The sequence below is a fragment of the Hemitrygon akajei genome, chromosome 8, assembly GCF_048418815.1.
Source record: "Hemitrygon akajei chromosome 8, sHemAka1.3, whole genome shotgun sequence".
NCBI lineage: Eukaryota > Metazoa > Chordata > Chondrichthyes > Myliobatiformes > Dasyatidae > Hemitrygon > Hemitrygon akajei.
This window is the reverse complement of record NC_133131.1, coordinates 74,801,004-74,827,380: the sequence shown is the minus strand read 5'-3', so window position 1 is coordinate 74,827,380 and position 26,377 is coordinate 74,801,004. Positions and strand designations below refer to the sequence as shown.

Here is a 26,377-nt window from a genome sequence, read left to right as displayed (position 1 = left end):
TGATGGAGTGAAGTCATCTCCTCTGGTTTCTCTTAGAGTACCCACACATGCCATGTACATTGGAGAACCAGCATAGAGTTTCTCATTACCAATTGTCTGGCCAGGTGATTTTAAACAACATTCAAAGGAGTTGCTGCTGTAGTGTGGTTCACTGATCTTTACCTAGCGAGGCCAGGGGGCATCTCTCAGACACTTTGTCATACCTGTCCCTTGAAGGGGACCCCACTCTCACCCATCAGAAAACGGTTTCCGACACCACTTCTGACCTACGACTCTGGAGAACTCTCATCAACTCTCACCAAACTTGTAATTCCCTTACCTTGTACTGCTCGTTCCAATCCTCCGGAATGCATTGATGATGCAAAGATCATTGCCAGAGTCTTAGCAAGCTCCTCCCTCACCTCCCACAGTAGCTTGGGGTACATTTTGTCTGGTCCCGGCAACTTATCCAACTTGATGCTTTTCAAAAGCTCCAGCACATCCTCTTTCTTAACACTACGTGCTCAGTCTTTTCAGTCTGCTGCAAGTCATCACCACAATCACTTAGATCCTTTTCCATAGTGAATACTGAAGTAATGTATTCATTAAGTACCTCTGCTATTTCCTCCGGTTTCATACACTATCAGACTTGATAGGTCCTATTCTTTTACGTCTTATCCTCTTGCTCTTCACATACTTGTAGAATGCCTTGAGATTTTCCTTAATTGTGCCCGCCAAGACCTTCTCATGACCCCTTCTGGCTCTCCTAATTTCCTTCTTAAGCTCCTTTCTGGTAGCCTTATAATTTTCTAAATCTCTAATATTACCTAGCTCTCTGAACCTTTTGTAAACTTTACTTCTTGACTAGATTTATTACAGCTTTTGTACAGCATTGTTCCTGTACCCTACCATAACTTCCCTGTCTCATTGGAACGTACCTATACAGAACTGCACACAAATATCCCCTGAACATTTGCCTCATTTCTTCCATATTTTTCCCTGAGAACATTTGTTTTCCATTTCAGCCTCCAATTTTCTGCCTGATAGCCTCATAATTCCCCTTACTCCAATTAAACGCTTTTCTAACTTGTCTGTTCCTATCTCTCTCCAATGCTATTGTAAAGGAGATAGAATTATGATCATGATCTCCAAAATGCTCTCCCACTGAGAGATCTGACACCTGACCAGGTTCATTTCCCAATACCAAATCCAGTACAGTACAGCCTCTCCTCTTGTGGGCTTGTCTACGTACTGTGTCAAGAAACCTTCCTGAACACACCTAACAAACTCCACCCCATCTAAACCCCTCACTCTATGGAGATGCCAATCGATATTTGGGAAATTAAAATCTCCCATCACGCCAACTCTTATTGTCTCACCTTTCCAGGATCTGTTTCCCTATCTGCTCCTTGATATCGCTGTTACTATTGGGCAGCCTATAAAAACACCCAGTAAAATTATTGACCTCTTCCTGTTCCCTAACCTCCACCCACAGAGACTCTGTAGACAACCCCTCCATGGCATCCACGTTTTCTGCAGCTGTGACACCATCTCAGATCAACAGAGCCACGCTCCCACCTCTTTTGCCTCCCAACGTCCTTTCTGATACATCTAAAAACCAGGCACTTGAAGTAACCAGTTCTGTCCCTAAGCCATCCAAGTCTCTGTAATGGCCACCAGATCATATGTCCAAGTACCGATCCATGCTCTGAGCTCATCCACTTTGTTCACAACACTCCTTGCATTAAAATAGAAACTTCTCAAGCCTTTGGTCTGAACACGTCCCTTCTCTATCACCTGCCTATTCTCCCTCTCGCACTGTCTACAAGCTTTCTCTATTTGTGAGCTAACTTCCTCTTCCACAGTCTCTTCAGTTCGGTTCCCACTCCCCAATAATTCTAGTTTAAACTCTCACAAATAGCCTGAGCAAACCTCCCCACCAGCATTTTGGTTCCCCTGGGATTCAAGTGCAACCTGTCCTTTTTGTACAGGTTACACCTACCTGCCCCAAAAGAGGTCCCAATGATCCAGAAATCTGAATTCCTGTCCCCTGCTCCAATCCCTCAGCCATGCATTTATCCTCTAGCTCATCCTATTCCTATTCTCACTGTTGCATGGCACAGGCAGTAATCCTGAGAATACTACCTTTACGGTGCTGCTTCTCAACTTCCTTCCTAACTCCCTGTAGTCTTTTTTCAGGACCTCTTCCCTTTTTCTACCTATATCATTGGTACCAATATGTACCACGACCTCTGGCTGTTCTCCCTCCTACCGCAGGATATCTTGGACATGATCCAAATGTCCCAGACCCGGGCACCTGGGAGGCAAATTACCATCCGAGTTTCTTTCCTGCGTCCACAGAATCGCCTGTCTGACCCCCTAGCTATAGGAATCCCCTATCACTGCTGCCTTCCTCTTCCCTTCCCTACCCTTCTGAGCCACAGGGGCTAGACTCTATGCCAGAGGCACGGACACTGCAACTTACCCCAGGTAGGCTGTTTCCCCCCCACTCCCCAACAGTAGTACTTATTGTCAAGGGGTACAGCCACAGGGGTACTCTATAGTACCTGACTCTTTCCCTTCCCCTTCCAGACTGTGACCCACTTGTCTGTCTCCCGCAGCCCCGGTGTGACCACCTGCCTGTAACTTCTCTCTAACACCTCCTCACTCTCCCTTCTTGCTCCAAACCCATGGATTTCCATAGGTGCTGCCTGGCCTGCTGAGTTCCTCTAATATTTTGTGTGTGTTGCTTTGGATTTCCAGCGTCTACAGAATTTCTCGTGTTTAACATTTTTAGAAAATGCTGAATGTTGCTTTAGCTCCTGTAACCCTCCAACTGGGCTCATATAGAAACTCGGCTCGTTAACCAGCTCTGCTAACAGCCACGTGACTCAACGGGGAGAAGGCCACCTTTCATAAACAATGTACATCTAGGGTCAGCATGACTTCAGTCAAACAAACAGGAACATCATGATGTTCCAATTAAAGAAACCTCGATTTGTGCAAATGCTGTGTGAAGACTGCCCATACATAATTGTCAGTCGCCCAGAAATGACAGATTGTACATCACATAAAATTATAAAGAAAGTATATTTCCAAATTTCAGCTTTATAAAAGTCATTAAAAGAAAATGAAAAAATAAAAGGGCCCGTTACAATTAAACCAGTCTAAATGTGCACATGACCGTTGGAGCTCATCTGTTCCAAAGCTGGGTATAATCATTCTGGTACCGAACCCAGGGACTGTGTGAAAGCACCTGCCACAGTCCGAAGTCCATTGAGAACAACCAATCTCTCTCTTGCACTCGCACTCTCTCACTCACTCTCTCACTTTTCACACTTTCACTCTCACTCTCTCCCTCTCACTCTTGTATTGCTCCTCTTGGAGCCATTCAACTGCACAAAGCTCTTCCTGGAACGGGGTCTCTCCTTCCCACAGCATTTTGCAGCATCTTCCCTTCTATCGCACTCCGCTGCTCCTGCCAAAAAGACCCCGAACCAGACCACTGTCTGACACAAATCTCTCTCCACCCTGCTCTCTCCAGAACTTTCTCCAGATCCCACCATCCTGATTGGCTGACACAACATTCCTAAGTTATAACAGCAGGGCTTCTTATGCAGTAGAATCTTAACCAGCATTTTACAATTTAAACTGGGTTTCTTTTCTCTTGCTACCACTTTCAAGCAAATTGAGTTTTCAAATCGATACCCAAAAATGTTGAAAATCATAAAAATACTGCAGATGCTGGATATCTGAAATAAAAACAGAAAATGCTGGAATTAGCAGGACAGGCAGCATCTGTGGAACGAGAAACAATTTGTTTTAGGTCAAACACCCTTGATTAAAACCGGAAAGGTGAGTTGTTTTTAAATTACAAAGAGTTGGGAGAAAGTGTGGTTGAACAGCCACATGGAAACTGGAGCTGCAGATGTAACAGATCTTAATTTAATCAATCGTAATCCAAGTATTTGTGCAAGGGAGATCAGGTGGAATAATAAAATTTCCAGGCAGATATCTTTTAGATACATTGGTAAAACTGAGCAAGAGTTTGCCAGTGGAGCATTATGGGGAAATCCCACAAGAGTTGAGGACAGCCAAGATCAGGCATGGTCGTAGAGAATGGTGGGGTAGGTCTGAGTGACCTGGTGTACTATTCCTCCTGTTCTCTTGTGTTCTTTGTCTCATCTGTCTTGGTGTGCTCCATTGTAGAACATTGAACAGTACAGTACAGGCCCTTCAGCCCACAATATCAAGCTAACCCTCTAACCTACTCCAAGATCAATCTCGGTCCCCTGTATAAAATTATCTTCCCATATACTTGGCCAACTACCCCATATGGTCATGTCACATTTGCTGAGTCCCATATGAAGAAATATATCAATAATATATACAGTACATGTTGAAGAACCAACATTAGTCTATAAATACAGTGATTAGTTTCCAGGAGGTGATGCCATGGTCCCTTCTGGCACCTGGCTGTCTGACTCAGGAATTGGGCCTTTAACACCTCGTTTAGTTCCCAATCTATTCCTGGGTTCGAATAATTACAAATGGGCCTTTAACACCTCGTTTAGTTCCCAATCTATTCCTGGGTTCCAATAATTACAAACACATGCATTCCATCAACCAGAGGAGTATAAGAGTCCTGTGACCACTACTAAAAGGTGCCAGTTTGTTGGTTGACTCATGTACGAGTAACCTCACTCCATGGTGTTTAGGACTATCAGTTCTAAGTCAATCCTTGTTCCTGAATTATCTACTAAGACCAAGACTCCTGGTAAAACACCCCTTGGAACCCTTCCCACACTTGCTATGATGGCAGCATCTCCCTCCTCGGCCTCGGCGCCCGTGTTCAGCAATGGGGTTTGTTCCACAGCCATGTCCTTGCAACAGAACGAACTGGCCAACATGAACCCAGCAGACACGAATCCCCTGCAACAAGCCCTCGCCAGCCAGGGCTCCCTGCTGGGCCTGCACGATCAGCTGCTTCGGGATGTCATGGAGAACCTCCGCTCCCTGTCAGTACACATAAAGAAGGTCAGTGAACATGTCGACTGAGTGTCCGTCCGTCTTACCCCGTTGACCCTGGGAGCTCTGTCTGACTGACCCAGACAGCCTATAGTGGCGACGCCCGAACCAGAACCCTATGCGGGAGATCTGGGGAAGTGTCAGGCTTTTCTTCTGCAATGCTCCTTGGTATTCGAGCAGCAGCCATCCACATATGCCACTGACCGAGCAAAAATAGCTTACGTTATGGGGTTGTTGTGAGGAAATGCCTTAGCTTGGGCCACCGCGATTTGGGACAATCATCCAGAGACCTGCTCTTCCTTCCCCACCTTCATTGCAGAGATAAGGAAGATTTTTGACCATCCCATTATTACTTCTATTACATGTTCCAATCAAAGTCACATCCACCACTTCTGCTGAAAGCCTGCACCACCCTCTGAGAGAAGCTGTTCCCCTTAAATATTTCATCTTTCATTTTAACTGATGAGCTCTGGTTCTAGCCTCATCCATCCTCAGTGGAGAAAGCCTGCTTGCATTTACCCTATCTGTACCCCTCAGAACTGACTACACCTCTATCAAACTTCCCCTGATTTTCCTGTGTTGCAAAGAATAAAGTACCAACTTATTCAAGCTTGTCCGATAACTCTGAATCTCAAGCCTCAGCAATATCCTTGTAAATGTTCTCTCTACTTTTTCAGTGTTATCGGTATCTTTCCTGTAGGTAGGAGACCGCAACTACACACAATACTCCAACTCTGGCCTCAACAACATCCTATACAACATTGACATAACATTTCAACTCCTGTACTCAATACTCCAATTTAAGAAGGCTAATGTGCCAAAGCTCTCTTTACAACCCTATTTACCTGTGATGCCACTTTCAAGGAATTATGGATCTGTATTTCCAGGTTCCTTCGTTCTACCCCTCACCTCAGTGACCTATGGCTCACTGTGTAACACCTATCCGGGTTGTTCTTCCAAAGTGTAACATCTCACACTTGCCTGCATTAAACTCCTTTTGCCATTTTTCAGCCTATTTTTCCAGCTGGTCCAGATCCTGCTGCAAGCTTCCTTGCTGTCCACTATATCTTGGTGTCATCTGCAAATTTGCTGATCCAATTGACCAATTATTCAAATCATTGATATAGGTGACCAACAACAAAGGATCCAGCACCGATCCCTGTGGCACTCCACCAGTCACAGGCCTCCACTCAGAGAAGCAACCATCTACTACCACACTCTGCTTTCTTCCACAAAGCCAATGTTGAATTTTCTACTTCATGCCAAGAAACTGAGCCCTCTTGATCAACCACCCATGTAGACAAAATATGCACTGTATGTCCTTCATCATCTTTCCAGGTAACCTCCTCAAATGCAATATCTTCCAATAATTTATCCACAACTGACTCCAACCTCACTGCCTAAATTTTCTCAGCTTACCTTTAGAAACTTTCCTAAATAACATTAAGCATTTTACAGTCACCCGTCACCTCACCTGTGGTAAGGAGATTTAAAATACCTCTTCCAGGGCCCTGCACTAGCTTCCCACAAAGTTTGCTTTTAAATATCAATAAAAAACTTTGTGTGGTCATGCAATACAATGTAGGTATTTAATGGAAGCATTTTGAAGCTGGTACTTGCTTTTTATCATTACGATTCACCACTAGATAGAGCTTTCTTTCATCTTCCCTTCCAAATGCATTCCAAAATGACCACCTCCCTGCAAATCTTAGTCTGTTTTTTTGCTGTGCACCAAATACTCCCCTTTTCATGGCATTTCCTCATTCCACACATGACCCTTTCAGGTGAAACAGGCACTTGATAACCAATTGCCACAGTACAGGATAGTTTATACAATGCTTTGAAGTCTCGTTTTGCTCATTGCTGAGACACGCTACCCAGTCAGGCTGCAGTTGCTGTGGCTCTAGGCTTCCAACTGGAAGAGGAAGGACAACTTCCCTGGTCTACTTTTGTCCTGTCTACTGCTGGCAGAATCACTTCGCTTTTAGGAAAGTGGCTGCTGAAATCACAAGACTGAAGCAGTTTTTTCTCTCTGGCTTGTCATGCCACAGTAACATATTAACTCTCACAACGACACAGAGAAACACCCCTCACCCTCTTTCCCTCCCTTTTTTTTCCTCCAGTTCTCCATCTTCCCCTGTTCCTATTCCCATCTCCCTTTTCTCATCTCTCTGCATCTCCTCCACTACACCCTCTCCCACTCCCCCTTCTCCCCTACCTTATCATCTCCCTCTGTCAATGTGTTACTTGCCAATTTGCAATCTTTTCCCCTTCGCAATCTTTTCTAAACACCATGTATCCAGGAATGTTAAATTTTCATCCATGACCATGTCGAGCACAGTTCTCTTCACTGAGAGCCTGTGCTGTCATCATCTACAACATCATGTTCCATCACGACTATTTATGCCTGCACTACACCAAGTTTTGCCTTTATACATAGAGATTCTAAGTGTCTTTTTGCCTTCCTCTATATTACTTTGTTTCATCCCATGACTAGATTTACTTGGTAATAAATCTAGAGCACAAGTTAATTTTGTTATATAGATGGTCAGTTCAATGGTCACGAGTAGCACAGACGGAATGAGATTGCCTAGCACGTATCTCCAGGATCTACAAATCTGCAGTTTTTCTATCCTCATAACCGCATCAGATGGATTGGTATGGAAAGAATGCAGGATTACTGCTGTCTGCAAGTGAATATTCCACTGCCCACGCACTGGGTAAACCAAACATACTTTCTCTTGGAAGCCATTTTTACTGATGAATACAGCTCTCCAAAATGAATGAAAATTGTGGGGATTTCACACCAGAGAAATTACTTCTGTCTTTTGCAAACAAAATGCAACATAGCACAGTACAGCATAGGAAAAGGCCCTTCAGCCCATAATGAACCAGCTAAAAAGTAAATCAAAAATCCCCAAAAAACTAATCCCTCTTACTACACAACTCCCATATCCCACCATCTTCTTCTTATGCATGTGTCTATCTAAACACCTCTTAAAAGCCTCTAATAGATTTGGTTCTACTAACATACCAGGCAGCGCATTCCAGGCATCCACCACTCTCTGAGTAAAATACTTGCCCCTCACATCCTACCCCCTCTCACCTTCAGTGCATGCCATCTGGTATTAGACATTTGCCCCTGGAAACACCACTGCCTTTATTTATCAATACACCATACACAACCTGTCTGGCCCTTAGGAAGAGCCCATCTAATGAAGTAATGAAACCATCAAGATTGCAGGAACTTCCATAAAAGACACCCTGAAAAGGCTACTTATGGTATTACTCAGTTCCAGAAGATTAAACAAGCATTTGTAAAGCATAAACATACTTTAGTCATTTGCTAAGAAAGCTAAAAATGACCTTGATAGTGTTTTCATTGCTTCTTATACTATTTCTAAAATGATAGCGATGTGTGGAGAATCTCATACAATAGTTGAAAGAGTCACAATGACTGCTGTATCAGAAGTGCTCACCACTGTTCTCAAAATGGATACTAGTATTTTAAATTTAGTTCTTCTGAGTAATAACTTTGTAGTTCATCATATTGATGAAATGAGTCAAGACATTGAGTATCAACTATGCACAAGGCTACAAAAATCAGAATTTGGGATACAACAGGATGAGTCAACTGTGCGAGACAATGAGGCTGATGGCATATATACAATTTATCAACAATGGAAAAGTTTATGAAGAGATTCTCTTTCGTAAAAGGTTATAAACAAATATCAACAGAGAGTCAATCTATGATGAGATCAAAATGAATGTTAAGGATAGAAGTATGCCGATTAGGAACATGATTTCTTGTGCACAGATGGAGCACCATATATGACTGGTCACTATGCTGGTTTAGTGGCATTTATGAAAAAAGAAATTCCAAGTCTGTTTGCAATCCATCATGGAATTTGTCGTCAAGATCTTGCAGACAAAAACCTCAGCCAACAGGATTTTTCAAGCATGATTCTTGTAATCTGCTATCAACAAAATTAAATCTGATCCATTAAACAGCCGAATATTTTGCCAATAATGCCGAGGTAACGATGAAGTTTGAATACTTGCTTCTTCACACTGAAGTGTGTTGGCTCCCAACAGGCTGCTGCTTAAATTTTTTTTTTGATATTTTGACAACGTTTGAATGTTTGCTCAAAGACAACAAGAACTTAAGAAACAAGACTGAACTTCCACATGGAGATGTGGCATCCCTAGCCGATCTGTACGACCAAATGAACATTCTAAATATTAAATTGCGGAGTGAAAATTTCAGTTTAATTCTGGCAATAAGTGCAGTGTCCACTATTATTGGAAAATTGGAAATATACAAGCAAAATATTGAGAGGGTAATATTCTCAGTTTTCCTACATAGGAAGTGTATCACTCTCTTTCACAGATGGTGATTTGCAAGAGTACGGTTTACACCAGCAGTCACCTCCCCATCTGCCTGCCCCTCTTCACCACTCTCTCTTCCCCTCTATCTTCCCCTTCTCTCCCTCTCCCCCTCTGCTCAGCGATGGCTCCTTCCAACCTTCAATAAATGTTACAATAAAATGCCTCTCTTCCCCCTCTCACCCCCTCTATCCATCTCTCTTAACCCTCTCGCCCGCTCTACCACCTGCTCTTCCCCCACCTCCCCTGCATCTCTCTCCCGTCACCCCCCTCCCTCTCCCCATTCTACCCACTCACTGTATCCTCTCAGTCCCTCTCTAACCCCTCTCTCCCCCTCTCTCCACCCCCACCCAAACTCTCCCCTCTCCCTCTGTACCCTCTCTCCCCTCCCTCACTATCCCTTTCTCAGCCCCTCCCTGTTCCCCTCCTTCCCTCTCTCTTTCCCCATCACTCTCTACTACACTCCCTCTTTCTTCCCAACTCCCTCTCAACCCTTTTCTCCTACCTCTCTTCCCCCGCTACCATGTCCTCTCTCCCTCTGCCCCGAGCCACTCCAGCTTTCTACCCTGCTCTCTCCCCTATCTCTCTCTCCCCCATCTCTCTCTCTCTCTCTCTCTCTCTCTCACACTTCCTATCTCGAACCCTCTCACACTTCCTATCTCGAACCCTCTCACACTTCATATCTCGAACCCTCTCCCCCCTCTCCCCCCTCTCCCCCCTCTCCCCCCTCTCCCCCCCTCTCCCCCCTCTCCCCCCTCTCCCCCCTCTCCCCCCTCTCCCCCCTCTCCCCCCTCTCCCCCCTCTCCCCCCTCTCCCCCCTCTCCCCCCTCTCCCCCCTACCTCTGCTCTACCCCTCTCTCTGCCCTCTTACCCTCCTCTCTTCCTACTTTCCCCCTCCCTCCCCTCTGCCCTCTCCCCTTCTCTCACTCAAGCTCTCTCAGCCCTTCTATCTCCTCTCTTCCCCCTTTTGCCTCCACCCTCCCCTCACTCCTCTCTATCACCCTTTCTTCTACTTTCTCACCCCTCTCTCCCCCTCTCTCTCCACCTCTCCCCCTTTCACTCTCCACCCCTCTTTTCCACTCTGTCCCCCTCTCTCCCCTCTCTCTTTCCGCTATTCCGCTCTCGCCCCCTCTCCCCTTCTATCTCTACCCCTATCACTCCACTTTCCCTGGCTCCCCTCACAAACCCTCCTGTTCCCCCCTCTCCCCCCCTCTCCCCCCCTCTCCCCCCCTCTCCCCCCCCTCTCCCCCCCTCTCCCCCCCCTCTCCCCCCCTCTCCCCCCCTCTCCCCCCCTCTCCCCCCCCTCTCCCCCCCTCTCCCCCCCTCTCCCCCCCTCTCCCCCCCCTCTCCCCCCCTCTCTGACACCTCTCACCTCCTGATGCCCCCCATCCTCTCTCTCCACCATTTCCCCGTTTTTTCCACTGTCCACCCAACACTCCACCTCCTCTCTCCCCTTTCACCCCTCTCTATTCCCCTTTCTCCCTCTCTTCCCCCTCCCCGCTTTATCCAGCTCCCCCTCCTCCCTTCCCCTAACTCCTCTCAATTTTCCCCTTTTCCCCTCTCTCTCCCTCTCCCCTGTCTCCCCTCCAATAACTGACAAAAATGCCTCTCTCTCACCTCTTTGCTACCTCTTTCCCTCTCTCCCCTTTCTCCCAGAACCGTGCTCTCCCCCTCTCTCTGTCCCACTCTCTCCCCTTCCCCCTCCACCCCTCTCCCCCTCTCTCTCCACCTCTCCCCCTTTCACTCTCCACCCCTCTTTTCCACTCTGTCCCCCTCTCTCCCCTCTCTCTTTCCGCTATTCCGCTCTCGCCCCCTCTCCCCTTCTATCTCTACCCCTATCACTCCACTTTCCCTGGCTCCCCTCACAAACCCTCCTGTTCCCCCCTCTCCCCCCCTCTCCCCCCCTCTCCCCCCCTCTCCCCCCCTCTCCCCCCCTCTCCCCCCCTCTCCCCCCCTCTCCCCCCCTCTCCCCCCCTCTCCCCCCCTCTCCCCCCCTCTCCCCCCCTCTCCCCCCCTCTCCCCCCCTCTCTGACACCTCTCACCTCCTGATGCCCCCCATCCTCTCTCTCCACCATTTCCCCGTTTTTTCCACTGTCCACCCAACACTCCACCTCCTCTCTCCCCTTTCACCCCTCTCTATTCCCCTTTCTCCCTCTCTTCCCCCTCCCCGCTTTATCCAGCTCCCCCCTCCTCCCTTCCCCTAACTCCTCTCAATTTTCCCCTTTTCCCCTCTCTCCCTCTCCCCTGTCTCCCCTCCAATAACTGACAAAAATGCCTCTCTCTCACCTCTTTGCTACCTCTTTCCCTCTCTCCCCTTTCTCCCAGAACCGTGCTCTCCCCCTCTCTCTGTCCCACTCTCTCCCCTTCCCCCTCCACCCCTCTCCCCCTCTCGATCTCTCCCCCTTTCTCCACCACCCCCTACCCCACCCCTCTCTCTCTCCCTGCTTCCCCTCCTGCTATCTTCCCCTTTACTCTCTCCTCCACCCTTTATATTCCCCTCCCTTGCCTCCTCTCCCTCTCCCCACCCTCTCCCATTCCCACTCTCCCTTCTCTCCTTCCTCTCCTCCTCTCTTCCTCTGTACCCCCAACTCCCAACCTCCTCTCTCTCTCTCTCCCCCTTCCTCTCCAATCTATTCACCTACTGGCTCTCTTCCCCCTCCCTCGCTCCTCTAACTCTCTCTCCTCACTTTCTCTGGTTCCCTTTTCCCTCTCTCTCCCTTTCCCCTGTCTCTCCCCCCTTTCTCTCCCCTCACACCATCCCCCTCTCGCCCCCTCCACATGCTCTCCCCTCTCCTTCACTCTCCCTTCTCTCACTGCCTCTCTCCCCTTCCCCTCTCTTTCACTCCACCCTCTCCCATCCCCTCTTTCTCCTCTCTCCTTCCTCTCCTCATCTCTCCCCCCTCTTCCCCTGTCCCTCAAACTCTCCACCCCTCTCTCCCTCTCACTCTTTCTTCCTCTCTCCTCCATTTCTTGCTGCGTCTCTCTCTGCACATTGCTGCCCCCTCCCACACTCTCTTCACCCTCTCTCCCCTCACTCTATACCCCATCTACCCTTCCTCTCTATCTTTCCACCAAAACTCTCTCTCTCCCTCTCTCGACCTCCCCATCTCCCCTCCCCTCTCTCTCCCTCAACTCTATGCCTCATTCTCTCTCCACTCTCTTCCTCCTTTCTCTGCCCCCTCTGCTCCTCTTTCTCGCCCCTCTCTCACCCCGCTCTCTCCCCTCCATCTCTCCTCCACCCCTCTCTTCTCCACTCTCCCCCACTTTTTCCTCTCTCTGCCCACTCCCCAACTCTCTCCTCCCTTTCTACCCTAACCCCACCCCTACCTGCTGCCGATCCCTCCACCTCCCTCTCTCCCTCATGCTCTTTTCACCTTCACTCTCTCCTCCACCTCTTTCCCCTTCTCTCCCCTTTCCTCTCTTCTCCCTTCCCCTCCCACCCTCTTTCCCCTTCACTATCTCCTCCACCCCTCTATATCAAATGTTTCAAAGGTACATTTAATGTCAGAGAAACATATAAAATGTACATCCTGAAATGCTTTTTCTTCACAACCATCCATGAAAACAGAGGAGCCCCTCAAAGAGTGAATGACAGTCAAACATTAGAAACCCAAAGTCACCCCGAGTTCCCCTCCCTCCCGCTGGTAAGCAGCAGCAAGCAACAATCCCCCCCGCATCGGCACCCGCCACCGAGCCCTCAAACGTGAGCAAAGCAACAGCAAAGACATCGGCTTGCAGTACACCAAAGATGACTTGTCCACCCGGTATTCAACACACCACAGGCTCTCTCTGCCCCTGATAAGGGAGAAAGGGGGTGTCTCCATTTCACTGTGAGAGGGGAGACATAACAAACAACTCATTAGTTTACCATATTAAAAGTCCATTGTGTTGCTTTTTCTGAGCTCTGTGCCCAAAGATCTCAGGTCTGTGGGAACACAGCCAGAGATCTCCTGTCTCCAACGACACACCGATCTCCTGCAGAGGCACCGACCTCCAATCCCCCCTCTCCAGAGCCGTGAAATCTCGGTCCTCCGAAGGCGAGCGAAGCTCTAAGGCCGAGCCCTTGGCGTGTCAAACAACATCCATTCATGAAACGAGAGAGCGGGTCCCATTCCCGCAAAGAACCGTAGTCAGCGTGTGGCTCCAGATCAGGGTCATCAAAAGAACCCTGAAAGGGAAAAATAGAGATATTAAAGATGGAAATGGAGCTGTTCCCAAAGATGCAAGCAAAGGAGTGCCACCCTCTCTTCCCCTTCTCTGTGCCCTTCCCTCTCCCCCTCTCTCCCCAATCCCCTCCCATTCTCTCTTCTCCGCTATCTTCCCACCTCTACCCCAGACCCCCTTCTGTAACCGTTACAACAAAATTCCCCTCTCCCCTACCCCCTCTATACCTCTCCCCCTCCCCCTCTCCCACTACTCTCGCCCCACTCCCCAACTCTCCACCCTCTCTGCCTCTCCCCTCCCTGTCTATTCCCTTTCTTCCTCTCTCCCACTTTCTATCCTCCATTTCCCCCTGCCTCTCTCTGTCTACCCAACTCTCTCCCCCTCTTTCCACTCGATGTTCCACTCTCTCCCCCTCTATTCCCTCCTCTCTTCTCACCACTCTTCCCCTCTCTCCCCTGCCCTCTTTTTCCTCCATGTCCCTCTACTTGTCCCCAGCTCTCTACCTCCCTCCCCCTTGCTTTCTTCCCACCTGCTCTCCCCTCTTTCCTCCCTCTCCCACTCTCTCACCTCTCTTTCCCACCCTATAACATTCCCACCCTCTAACCCTCTTTCTCCCAGCTTCTCCCCCCTCTCATCCACTCTCTCCCTCCTCTGTCACAACCCCTTGCACCATGTTCTCCCTTTCTCCCCTGCCTCTCCTGCTCCTCTCCCTACTCTCCACTTTCTCTCTGCCCTCTCTCTCCCCCGTCCACTCTGGCCTCGCCTCTCTCCTCATTTCTCCTTTTCTCTCTCCCCCTGCCTTTCCACCCCTTTCCCGAATTGTCTCCTTCCCCTCTAGCTCAACCCTCACTCTCTCTTCCCCCCTCCCCTTCCTCCCATCCCTTTCACCTTTCTCGTCTCTCTATACCCTCTCCCTCTCCCCACTCCATCTTCCCCCTCAACCCTCTCCCTTTCTCCCCATCTCTTGCTCTCTCCATCTCTGTCCCTCTCAGTTCCTCCCTGCATTTCCTACTCTCAGCCCTCCATTCACTCTCTCTCCTTTCCTCTCCCCACTCTCCTCTCCCGTTTCCCCACATCTTACACCACCTTCTCTCTTCCTTCTCTGTCTCCATCTCTCTCCCCCTCCCCCACTCTCTTCCTGCCTCTTCTCTTTCTCTCCCCATCTGTCACTCAGTCCCCCCTTTCCCATCCCCTCACTCACCCCTGTCTCATACCCATCTCTCCTTCTCCACCTCTCTCACTCTCTTTACCCCCTCTCCTCCCATCTCTCTTGCCCTTTCCCTCCCTTCTCTGTCCCTTCTCTGTTCCCCTTTCTCCCTCTCTCCCCCCGTCTCCTCTTCTCTATCCCTCCTTTCTCTCTCCCCTCCTTTCCCCACCTCCTTCATCTCCCCTCCTCTCCTTCCCTCTTCCCTGGCTGCATTGTGCCTTTGATTGGAAAATCATACAAAAAGTAGTGGATTCAGCTCAGCACATAATGGGTAAAGTCCATCCAGCCATTGAGTACATCGACATGAAATGCCTTCGCAGGAAAGTAGCATCTATCATCAAAGATCCTCACCACCTAGGCCATGCTCGTTTCTCGCTGCTGCCATCAGGTAGAAGATACAAGTGCCTCAGGACTCGACCCCCAGGTTCAAGAACAGTCACTACCCCTCAGCCATCAGGCTCCTGAACCGAAGGGGAGAACTGCACTTATTCTGTCTCTCATGTTCCCACAACCAATGATCTCACTTCCAGGACACTTTATTTTGTTATTTCATGTTCTCTTTATTTATTGCTACTTATTGATAGTTGCATTTCAACAGTTTTCTAAGCTCTTTTTCTTTCATTGATCTTGTTTACAGTTACTATTCTATAGGTTTGTCGAGTATGCCTGCAGCAAAAAGAATCTCAGGGTTGTATGTGGTGACATGTATGGACTCTGATAATAAATGTGACTTTCAACGTTGGACTCTTAAGAGACTGTCTGCCTGGCATCAGTGGTCACATGACTGGAACGTGATATGAACCATCTGCTCATCATCTTCTCCTGTGGCTTCACGTGACCCTGATCGGGGGCAGTGGGGGGGAGCTAAGCAGGTACTACACCTTCCTGAAAGGGGTGAACTGCAGGCTAGCAAAGCCTAACACCCCCTCTGAGGGAGACATATTTCCACTCCAACACCCATGTATCCCTGTACATATGACAATAATAAACCAGTTCAACACAATGCACGTGTAAATAATTTGCAAACAGTAACTAATAGTTACTAGTTAAAAGTAAGCTTACCTGGCAGGAGCAGAGTGAGACTGCAGATATTGGAAATTGGAGCAAAAATTGCTGGAAAAAACCAGGTCAAGCAGCACCTGTGGAGGCAAAGGGATAGTTGATGTTTTGGGTCAATGTCCTGCAACAGGATTGGCAGGAAAGTAAGCTTATCTGCAAACCTGTGCATAGAATGGTGCCAAAATAGCCATCAAACAAGAACATGACAGAGCCAGAACTGTCAATCAATGTCACAGTCATGGTCTCTTTTCCAACTTCATCAAGATATAAGAGGTGACTCTCTCCTATCTCAAGTGGGTGCATCAATCTTTCCCCCACCTATTGATAAAAATAAAACAAGATTGCTTATTGAAAACACATTAACAAATGTGACATTTTTGCCATATTATAAAATCAGATGTAGTACTAAATTAAGTTTAAAACATTGAATAATGGTACAACTTTCTAAACCAGGGGTTCCCAAAGGTTTTTATGCCAAGGACCCCTACCATTAGCCAAGGGGTCCATGGACCATCTGTGCTAAATGTTTCTTTTGATATAATTTTCAGTTTTTTTATAGATTAAGGAATGATATGGATTAGTCAGGTAAGTTGAGCACAATTCAAAAGAAAAAGGTTGGTAAGTTGAAGGAAGAGATCCCGAGAGGCAGCATTTATGGATATTTGGAGAGGCAGAATATGATTACGAATTGTCAGCATAGTTTTGTCAAAGGCAGATCATGCCTTACGAACCTGATTGAATTTTTTGAGGATGTGACTAAACACATTGATGAAGGTAGAGCAGTAGATGTAGTGTATATGGATTTCAGCAAGGCATTTGAGAAGGTACCCCATACCAGGCTTATTGAGAAAGTACAGAGGCATGGGATCCAAGGGAACCTTGCTTTGTGGATCCAGAACTGGCTTGCTCACAGAAAGCAAAGGGTAGTTGTAGATGGGTCATATTCTGCATGGAGGTTGGTGACCAATGTTGTGCCTCAGGGATCTGATCTGGGACCCCTGCTCTTTGTAATTTTTATGAATGACCTGGATGAGGAAGTGGAGGAATGGGTTACTAAATTTGCTGATGACACAAAGGTTGGGGGTGTTGAGGATAGTGTGGAGGGCTGTCAGAGGTTACAGCGGGATATTGATAGGATGCAAAACTTGGCTGAGAAGTGGCAGATGGAGTTCAACCCAGATAAGTGTGAGGTGGTTCATTTTGGTAGGTCAAATATGATGGCAGAATATAGTACAGCTAGTCCCCGAGTTACGAACGTCCGACTTACGGACAACTCGTACTTACGAACCAAGGAAAGAGAACGCCATTCGCCATTTTAGGTCAGATTGAGACGCCGTCCACCATTTTAATTTGTTGCCGTTGACACTGTGTTGAGTGTTTAACTTTGCATTTGGATTAAATTTTTCGTAGTAAGATTTACACTGACCCCGCCCACCCCCCCCCCCCCCCCGTTCCGGTCGGCTGGTGGCGCAGTGAGATCAGCAAGTTCGATCCACTGACAGACCGTGCCAATTTGATGTCCATCCAGTGACTCCCGTACCATTCGTGCCAGGTTGATGTCGATCTCGCAACTCGACCTCGTAAAATAAAACACTGCCACCTCCAGTTTAAATACCCACATGGAATATTGTGGAGGATCAAATACCCAAACCCAGCACAGCTCCCACTTGTCCTATTTAGCCTGTCTCAGTGCGGTGGTCCTTAGGACCCAGCGGACCTCAGGAGCCAGCGACAGTGTTTCTGTTCCATTGACGGGAAGCAATCGCGATTGAAAATAAAGTGTAAATAATAAAGCGTTTGGAAAGAGATGAAATGCCATCAGTCATTGAAAAAGCATTAGGCTACAGTCGGTCAACGATCGGAACAATTTTAAAGTATAACAAATAAAGTGAGAATAAGGGAGCATGTGAAACGCCCTGCCCCGATGAAAGCTACAATTATTACTAAGCAACGCAGCGGTTTAATTATTGGAATGCATACATTTCTTAAGTGTTTTATATGCTTAGAAAGGTAAAATATATACTATATACTAAGACAAACGTTTGATGAACTGACGCTAAATTATACCGGATGTACTTCTTCTGATTTACATACAAATCCGACTTAAAGACGGACTCAGGTTCGGAACTCATACGTAACCTGGGGACTGCTTGTATTAATAGTAAGACTCTTGTTATTATCATTTCAGTTAACTGATAGATTTCCTCCATGATCTAAGTGTAATTTTTTTTCGGATATACCTTTATTTCTTGTTGGTGGTTTGGTATTTATTTTTAGAAGCTTTCTGTATGAGGCATGGCTCTGGGGTTGTACCGCCAATGGGTTTCTCTTTTTTCTCACTTATCTTGCTTGGTAGGGTTTTTTTATTCACAAAATGTTCAAACTTTAAGATAAATTCTTTTTTTCTTGAGGCATTGTAAGTGTTGTGACTTCGATGTACCTGTGTTATTTTTGAATAATAATAATAGTAATAAAAAGATTTGAAAAGAATAGTAAGGCTCTTGGCAGTGTGAAGGATCAGAGGGATCTTGTGGTCCGAATCCATGGGACACTTCAGCCTGCTGCGCAGGTTGACAGTGTGTTTAAGAAAGCATATGGTGCATTGCCTTCATCAACTGTGGGATTGAGTTTAAGAGGCGAGAGGTAATGTTACAGCAATATAGGACCCTGGCCAGGCCCCACTTGAGGTACTGTGCTCAGTTCTAGTCACCTAACTACAGGAAGGATGTGGAAACCATAGAAAGGGTGAGAGGAGATTCACAAGGATGTTGCCTGGATTGAGGAGCATGCCTTATGAGAATAGTGAACTCGGCCTTTTCTCCTTAGAGCAAAGGAGGATGAGAGGTGACCGGATAGAGGTGTATCAGATGATGAGAGGCATTGATCATGTGAATAGTCAAAGGCTTTTTTTCCCCAGGGCTGAAATAGCTAACATGAGGGGGCACAGCTTTAAGGTGCTTGGAAGTAGTTACAGAGGGGATGTCGGGGGTAATTTGTTTATGCAGACAGTGGTGAGTGCGTAGAATGGACTGCGGGCGATGGTGCTGGAGGGTCTTTTAAAGTAAGTACGTTTGGCACAATACTGTGGGCAGAAGGGTCTGTATTGTGCTGTAGGTTTTCTATGTTTCTATGAAAAGCTGTTAGTAGGTTTTTGAGGGGCAATAGCTATGATGGCGATAGTTCTGGAGGAAGCTCCAGGATTATAAAGATTTAAAACGTAACCATCACTGACCAAGCAGAAAAGATCACAGAGTGTTCGAATTCAGGAAGATGTGAAGGAGTGGTAAGGAAGGAAGCTGCAATTTCTCCTCATCTCACTCCTAAACAGTCCACTCATTATTCTGAAACCACAGCTAGATGCCTCAACCTGACAAAACATCATCCCTGATCTAGCTTGCCAAGCCCTTTCATATTTTTCTCAAAAAGACTTTCAAAGAGATCTCTTCTCATTCTTCTTTGAGTCCCTTTGATACTCAACATTATCCAATCTCTCAGCATTTAACTTCAATTCCCCCCCACCACATTATCCTCTACCTGTGTCCTCACCCATTCACTCATTTTATCCATACTTGCAGCCTCGTTATATTCCCAATCTCACCTGGCTTAGTATCATAAGCAAATTGGAAACATGAGATTTGTTTCCTTCTATTGCAGGGGATTGTGAAAAGTGGGGCCCAAGCATCAATCCCGAAATTCAGACTCATAGAGATGGCAACACAGAAGCAGGCCTTTCGGCCCATCTAATCTGTGCTGGACTATTATTCCCCCTTTGGCCCAGTGGGTCCATGCAGACCACAGCATCCTCTCAACTAATCCCAGATGCTCAAATTTAGCCCACAACCCTCCAACACCTTCACCTCAGGTACCTATCAAAATGCCTCTTAAATGTTGCAGTGGTACTCACCCCAACCACTTCCTCTAGCAGATCATTGTATGTATTCACTCCCAAATGTCTAAAGATGATACCTATCAGATCATCTTTAAAACTCTCACCTCTTCCATCTAGTTTTGGACACCTGACCCCTGGGGAAAAGACTTGAAACACTGAGGATACTCCACAGCGATGGCAGGGTTTGAATGCTATTATCTCCTACAAAGTGAAGCCAAGCGATGGAGGTGACAAACAAGCTTTGTTCCCAGATGAGCTCAATGCCTTTTATGCTCACATTGACCATCAATACATGATGGCATCTTCACGAACTCCCACAACCCTCAATGACCCTTTGATTTCAGTCGCTGAGGCCAGAGTGGGAGCATCCCTCATGAGGGTGAACCCTCAGAAAGGATCCAGCCTGGACAGGGTACCTGGCCGAGTACTGAAGACCTGTGATGATCAATTGGCTGGAGTGTTCATCGAGAACTTTAGCCTCCTGCGGCAGCAGTCTGAGGATCTCACCTGCTTCAAGCAGACTTCACTTATACCGGTGCCTGAGAAGAATGTGATAACCTGCCTCAAAGACTATCATCCAGTAGTACTTACATTCAGTATGATGAAGTGTTGTGAGAGGTTGGTGATGAAACATATAAACTCCTTCCTGAGGAGGAACTTGGATCTGCTCCAATTTGCCAGCCCTCACAACAGGTCAACAGCAGATGACACTTCATTGTCTCTTCACTCAACCTTGGAACATCTGGATGGCAAAGATGTATATATCATAGAGACTGAAAATCTGGCTGAGTGGTGCCATAACATCAACCTCTTGGACAATGTTAGCAAGACCAATGAGCTGATTATTGACTTCAGGAGGAGGAAACAAGAGGTCCATGAGCCAGTCGTCATTGGGGTGCAAAGGTGGAAAGTGTCAGATACTTTAAATTCCTCAGTGTTATCATTTCAGAAAATCTTCCCTGGGTCCAGCACACAAGTGCCATTATGAAGAAAGCACAGCAGTACATCTACTTTCTTAGAAGTTTGTGAAGATTTGGGATATCATCTAAAACTTTCACTACTACAAATGTACAGTGGAGAGTATATTGACTGGCTGCAACACAGCCTGGTATTGAAACAGGTCTTAAACAGAAAATCCCACAAAAAGTAGTGGATATAGCTCAGTCCATCACGGGTAAAGCCCACCCCACCGTTGAGCTCATCTAGATGGAGTGCTGTCACAGGAAAGTAGCATCCAAAATTGAGGACCCCACCATTCAGGCCAGGCTCCCTTCTTGCTGCTGTCATTAGGAAGGTGATACAGGAGGTTCAGGACTCACACCATCAGGTTCATGAGCAGTTCTTACCCCTCAACCATCAGGGTCTTGAAGTAGAGGGCTAACTTCACTCGATCCATTACAGAAATGTTCCCACAACAAATTGACTCACTTTCAAAGACTCTTCATCTCATGTTCTCAATATTTAACCATATATAACCATATAACAATCACAGCACAGAAACAGGCCATTCTGGCCCTCCTAGTCCGTGCCAAACTCTTAATCTCACCTAGTCCCACCTACCCACACTCAGCCCATAACCCTCCACTCCTTTCCTATCCATATACCTATCCAATTTTACCTTAAATGACACAACTGAACTGGCCTCTACTACTTCTACAGGAAGCTCATTCCACACAGCTATCACTCTCTGAGTAAAGAAATACCCCCTCGTGTTTCCCTTAAACTTTTGCCCCCTAACTCTCAAATCATGTCCTCTCGTTTGAATCTCCCCTACTCTCAATGGAAACAGCCTATTCACGTCAACTCCATCTATCCCTCTCAAAATTTTAAATACCTCAATCAAATCCTCCCTCAACCTTCTATGCTCCAATGAATAGAGACCTAACTTGTTCAACCTTTCTCTGTAACTTAAGTGCTGAAACCCAGGTAACATCCTAGTAAATCGTCTCTGCACTCTCTCTAATTTATTGATATCTTTCCTATAATTTGGTGACCAGAACTGTACACAATATTCCAAATTTGGCCTTACCAATGCCTTGTACAATTTTAACATTACATCCCAACTTCTGTACTCAATGCTCTGATTTATAAAGGCCAGCGTCCCAAAAGCCTTCTTCACCACCCTATCTACATGAGACTCCACCTTCAGGGAACTATGCACTGTTATTCCTAGATCTCTCTGTTCCACTGCAATCCTCAATGCCCTACCATTTACCCTGTATGTTCTATTTGGATTATTCCTGCCAAAATGGCAGGAATATTTATTGGTTATATATTAATTAATCATTCATTCTTTCTGTTTTGAATTTGCACAGTTTGTTGTCTTTTGCACACTGGTTGTCTTTTTTATAGGGTACAATTTCATTGATTCTATCGTATTTAACATATTTACTGTGATTGCCTGCAAGAAAATGAAACTCATGGTTGTACATGGTGATAGGACCATAAGATATAGGAGCAGAATTAGGCCATTTGGCCCATCAATTCTGCCCTGCCATTTCATCATGTCTGATCCAATTTTCCTCTCAGCCCCAATCTCCTGTCTTCTCCCCATATCCCTTCATGCCCTGACCAATCAAGAATCTATGAACCTCTGCCTTAAATATACATAAAGTCTTGGCCTCCACAGCTGCCTGTGGCAAAAGATTCCACAGATTCACCACTCTCTGGCTAAAGAAATTCCTCCTCAACTCCATTCTAAAAGGACACACTCTATTCTGAGGCTGTGTCCTGTGGTCTTAGACTCTCCCACAAGAGGAAACATCCTCTCCACATCCACTCTACCAAGGCCTATCACCATTCAATAAGTTTCAATGATGTCACCTCTCATTCTTCTGAATTCAAAAGAACACAGGCCCAGAGACATCAGACGCTCTTCATATGACATGCTGCTGAATCCTGGAATTATTTTCGTGAACCTTCTTTCAACCCTTCCAGATTCAGCACATCCTTTCTAAAGATAAGGGGTCCAAACCCGCTCGCAATACTCCAAGTGAGGCCTCACCAGTGCCTTATAAATTCTCAACATTACATCTTGCTTTTATTTTCTAGTCCTCTTGAGATGAATGTTAACAACGTATTTACCTTCTTCCCCACAGACTCAACCTACAAATTAAACTTTAGGGAATCCTGCAGAAGGTCTCCCAAGTCCCTTTGCACCTCAGGTTTTTGTACTTTCTCCCCATTTAGAAAATAGTCTGCACTTTCATTTCCTCTACCCAAGTGCATGGCCATGCTTTTCCTGACATTGTATTCCATCTTAAATTTTGTTGCTCATTCTTCTTATCTGTCTAAGGCATTCTGTAGACTGTATACTTCCTCAAAACTACCTGTCCCCAGCTATCTTCAAATCATCTGCAAACTTTGCAAGAAAGCCATCAATTCCATCATCCAAATCATTGACATATAATGTAAAAGAACTGGTCCCAACACAGACCCCTGTGAATCACCACTAGTCACTGGCAGTCAGCCAGAAAAGGCTCCTTTTATTCCCACTCTTTGCCTCCTGCCAATCAGCCACTGCTTTATCCATGCCAGGATCTTTCCTGTAATGCCATGGGCTTGTAGCTTGTTAAGCAGCCTCATGTGTGGCACCTTGTCAAAGGCCTTCTGGAAATGCAAATACGTAACATCAATCAATTATCCTTTGCCTATCCTACCTTTCATTTCTTGTCAGACAAGATTTTCCCCTGAGGAAACCATGCTCACTACGGCTTATTTTGTCATGTGCCTCCAAGTACCCTGCGACCTCATCCTTAGTATGAAATAATTCCAATATCTTCCCAAACACTGAGGTCAGACTAACTGGCTGAAAGTTTCCTTTCTTCTGCTTCTCTCCCTTCATGAAGTGTAGAGGGACTTTTCCAATTTTCCCATTTTCCGGAACCAGTGATTCTTGAAAGATCATTATTAATGCCTCCATAATCTCTTCAGCCACTTCTTTCTGAACTCTGGGGTAGAGGCTATCTTCTAGTTCAGGTGACCTATCAAACTTCAGACCTTTCAGTTTCCCAAGAACCCTCTCTCTAGTTATGGTAACTTCATGCATCATGACCTCTGACACCTGGAACTTCCACCACACTGCCAGTGTCTTCCACAGTGAAGAGTGATGCAAAATATTTATTCAGCTTATCCTCCATTTCATTGTTTCCCATTACTACCTCTCCAACATTGTTTTCCAGCCGTGCGATATCCACTCTCAACTCCCTTTACACTTTATGTATCTGAGGAAACTGTATCTGAGGAAACTTTTTGTATCCTCTTTAATATTATAGGCCTGCTTACTTTCATATTCCATCTTTACCTTCTTAATGACTTTTAAAGTTGCTTTCTGTTGGTATTTAAAAGCTTCCCCATCCTCTAATTTCCCACTAATTTTTGCTCTACTTTATGCCCTCTCTCTGGCTTTTATGTTGGCTTAGACTTCTCTTGTCAGCCACAGTTGTGTCACCCTGCCTTTAGAATACTTCTTCCTCTTTGGAATGTATATATCCTGTGCCTTCTGAATTGCTTCCTGAACTTCCAGTCACCCCAGCCAGTGCTTTTTTCCGATTGATTCTGGCCAACTTGTCTTTCATGCCTCTAACAATTCCCTTTACTTCACTGTATACTGATACATCTGACTTTAGCTTCTCCTTCTCAAATTTCAAGGTGGATCAACCTTCACACACCAACTCCTCCAATGGCTCTCTGCAGACATTGTATGGGTCTTATAGAATGTTTTCCTGTGCAGCATCTTATCAAACATGTTCCAAAAAAATCCAGATACAGTACATTCACTGGCTCTCCCATTACTATTCTACTAATCACTTTCTCAAAGATCACCAACAGTGTTTGAAAAAGATGTCTTTAGGAACAGAGAAGTTTGGCGATGATGTGCTAAAATTCATGGTCAAACTTTGATTAAGGGAACCTCAGGAAAAGAAAGCATACAATAATGATGCACTAGAAAGGGGTAGGGATTGGACCACGATGGAACACTGAATTCCATGGTTAGATTTCAATGGACTCTGGGCAATTAAGGATGAACAAGAAATAGGAAATTGCACAACCTGATACAAGTTCTTTTTAAATATGGAAATAGGTTCTCTTAAATCTGGGCTTCAGCCATTTTGCACACACAAGCTGGACAGAGGATTCTTCTATAAACTATATTGAGAACAACAAAGGATTTGTCTGTTTCAGTCCATAACTAACCCTGCACAATTTAGAATTCCAGCATGCACGGTCCCAACCCGGTGAAAGGAGGAGGGTTGGGTACTGGGTTAGCAAACCCATCCTGTAAAAACCCAGAGCTACAGAAATGCTAACAGAAGCTCCAAAGATCTCATCCCCGGGAGAGGAAGGAGAAGATGGGCTAAACCTGGGAGAACGTGAAAGACTGGCCTAGGAGAGAGAACTCTGGTGAGTTGTTGTCAGTGGCCCATGGCCCAGTGGGGCTGATGGACTCAATCTGAGAAGCCCTGGACCCTGGAACCTGGCAGGCAACATACAATCCAAGAATCATGTTCTCATTCATAGATCCTCCTTTCTGTTCCCCTAACTAACAAATACCCAATCACCACAGCTCACTGTTTCTCTCCACTTCCCTGTCGGCCACAGATCCAGACTCAGTGCCAGAGACCTGACCACTGGGACTTTCCTCTACCAGGTCATACCCTCCCCCTCCCCCCCCCCCCAACAATATCCAATGTGGTATGCCCATTGTTAAGTGAAATGGTCATAGATGTACTTTGGAATGGCTGTTTAATTCATTTCACCCTCTTGACAGTCACTCAGCTTCATGTTTCCTGCATCTTAGATATAACTACCTTTCTTTCTGTCCTATCTATCAACCACTCAGCCTCCCAAATGATCCAGAGTTCATCCAGTAGTCTCTGATGAAGTGGTGGTAGAAGTTGCATCTGTTGCATTTTTTGTCTTCATTAATGATGGTAAATAATTTATTTCTGCCTCTTTTTCTATTTCCTCTAAAGGTCCAAATATGTCACACCTCACCCTCTCTTTCAATTGTTCATTGCGGTGAAATCAAGATTCATCGTGCCATTTCTTACTGTGGCCCTTTCCCAGGAACTTTAGACTGTCAGATGTAAGAGTTAAAGAAGGGTGTACTTGTGTGGATCAGAATGGGACTCATACCATACAATTGGCAATAAAGAACTAAACAATGTCTCCAAGGATTGTGAGAGATGTATCAGATAGGACCTTGTGACATACATGACTGTAGTGACTCTGGAGACTAACAACCAAAGGAGAAGTCCCCAAGTCAGGGAGTCAAAGAGAATATGTCAAGATCAAACTCTGGCCAAGTTCAGCAAGAGATGGTAATAGATGAACACATCCAGTGAGTTCTGGATTTGTATAAGTAAACTAAAAAGCTACACAACTAAAAGAATTGTGAATACAAGGAGTTAATAAGTCTTGTTTGAAGCTTTCAAGAACTCCTCAACTCATATCCTCAATAATTATTGCTTATTTATTTATTATTATTTCTTTTTGTATTTGCACAGTTTGTGTCTTGCACACTGGTTGAATGCACAAGTTGGTGTGTACTTCAATTGGTTATTACTCTATTATGGATTGACTGAATATGTCCACAGGAAAATGAATTTCAGGATTGTATATGGTGACATATACTGTGTGTATTTTGATAATAATTTTACTTT

The 26,377-nt window shown here is 45.9% G+C and overlaps 1 protein-coding gene across 1 annotated transcript in view; it reads left to right on the top strand.

The window, feature by feature from the left end:
- The window catches only part of LOC140732511 (AP-4 complex subunit beta-1-like), an 870,212-nt gene that overhangs the window by 763,834 nt on the left and 80,001 nt on the right, over positions 1-26,377 (top strand).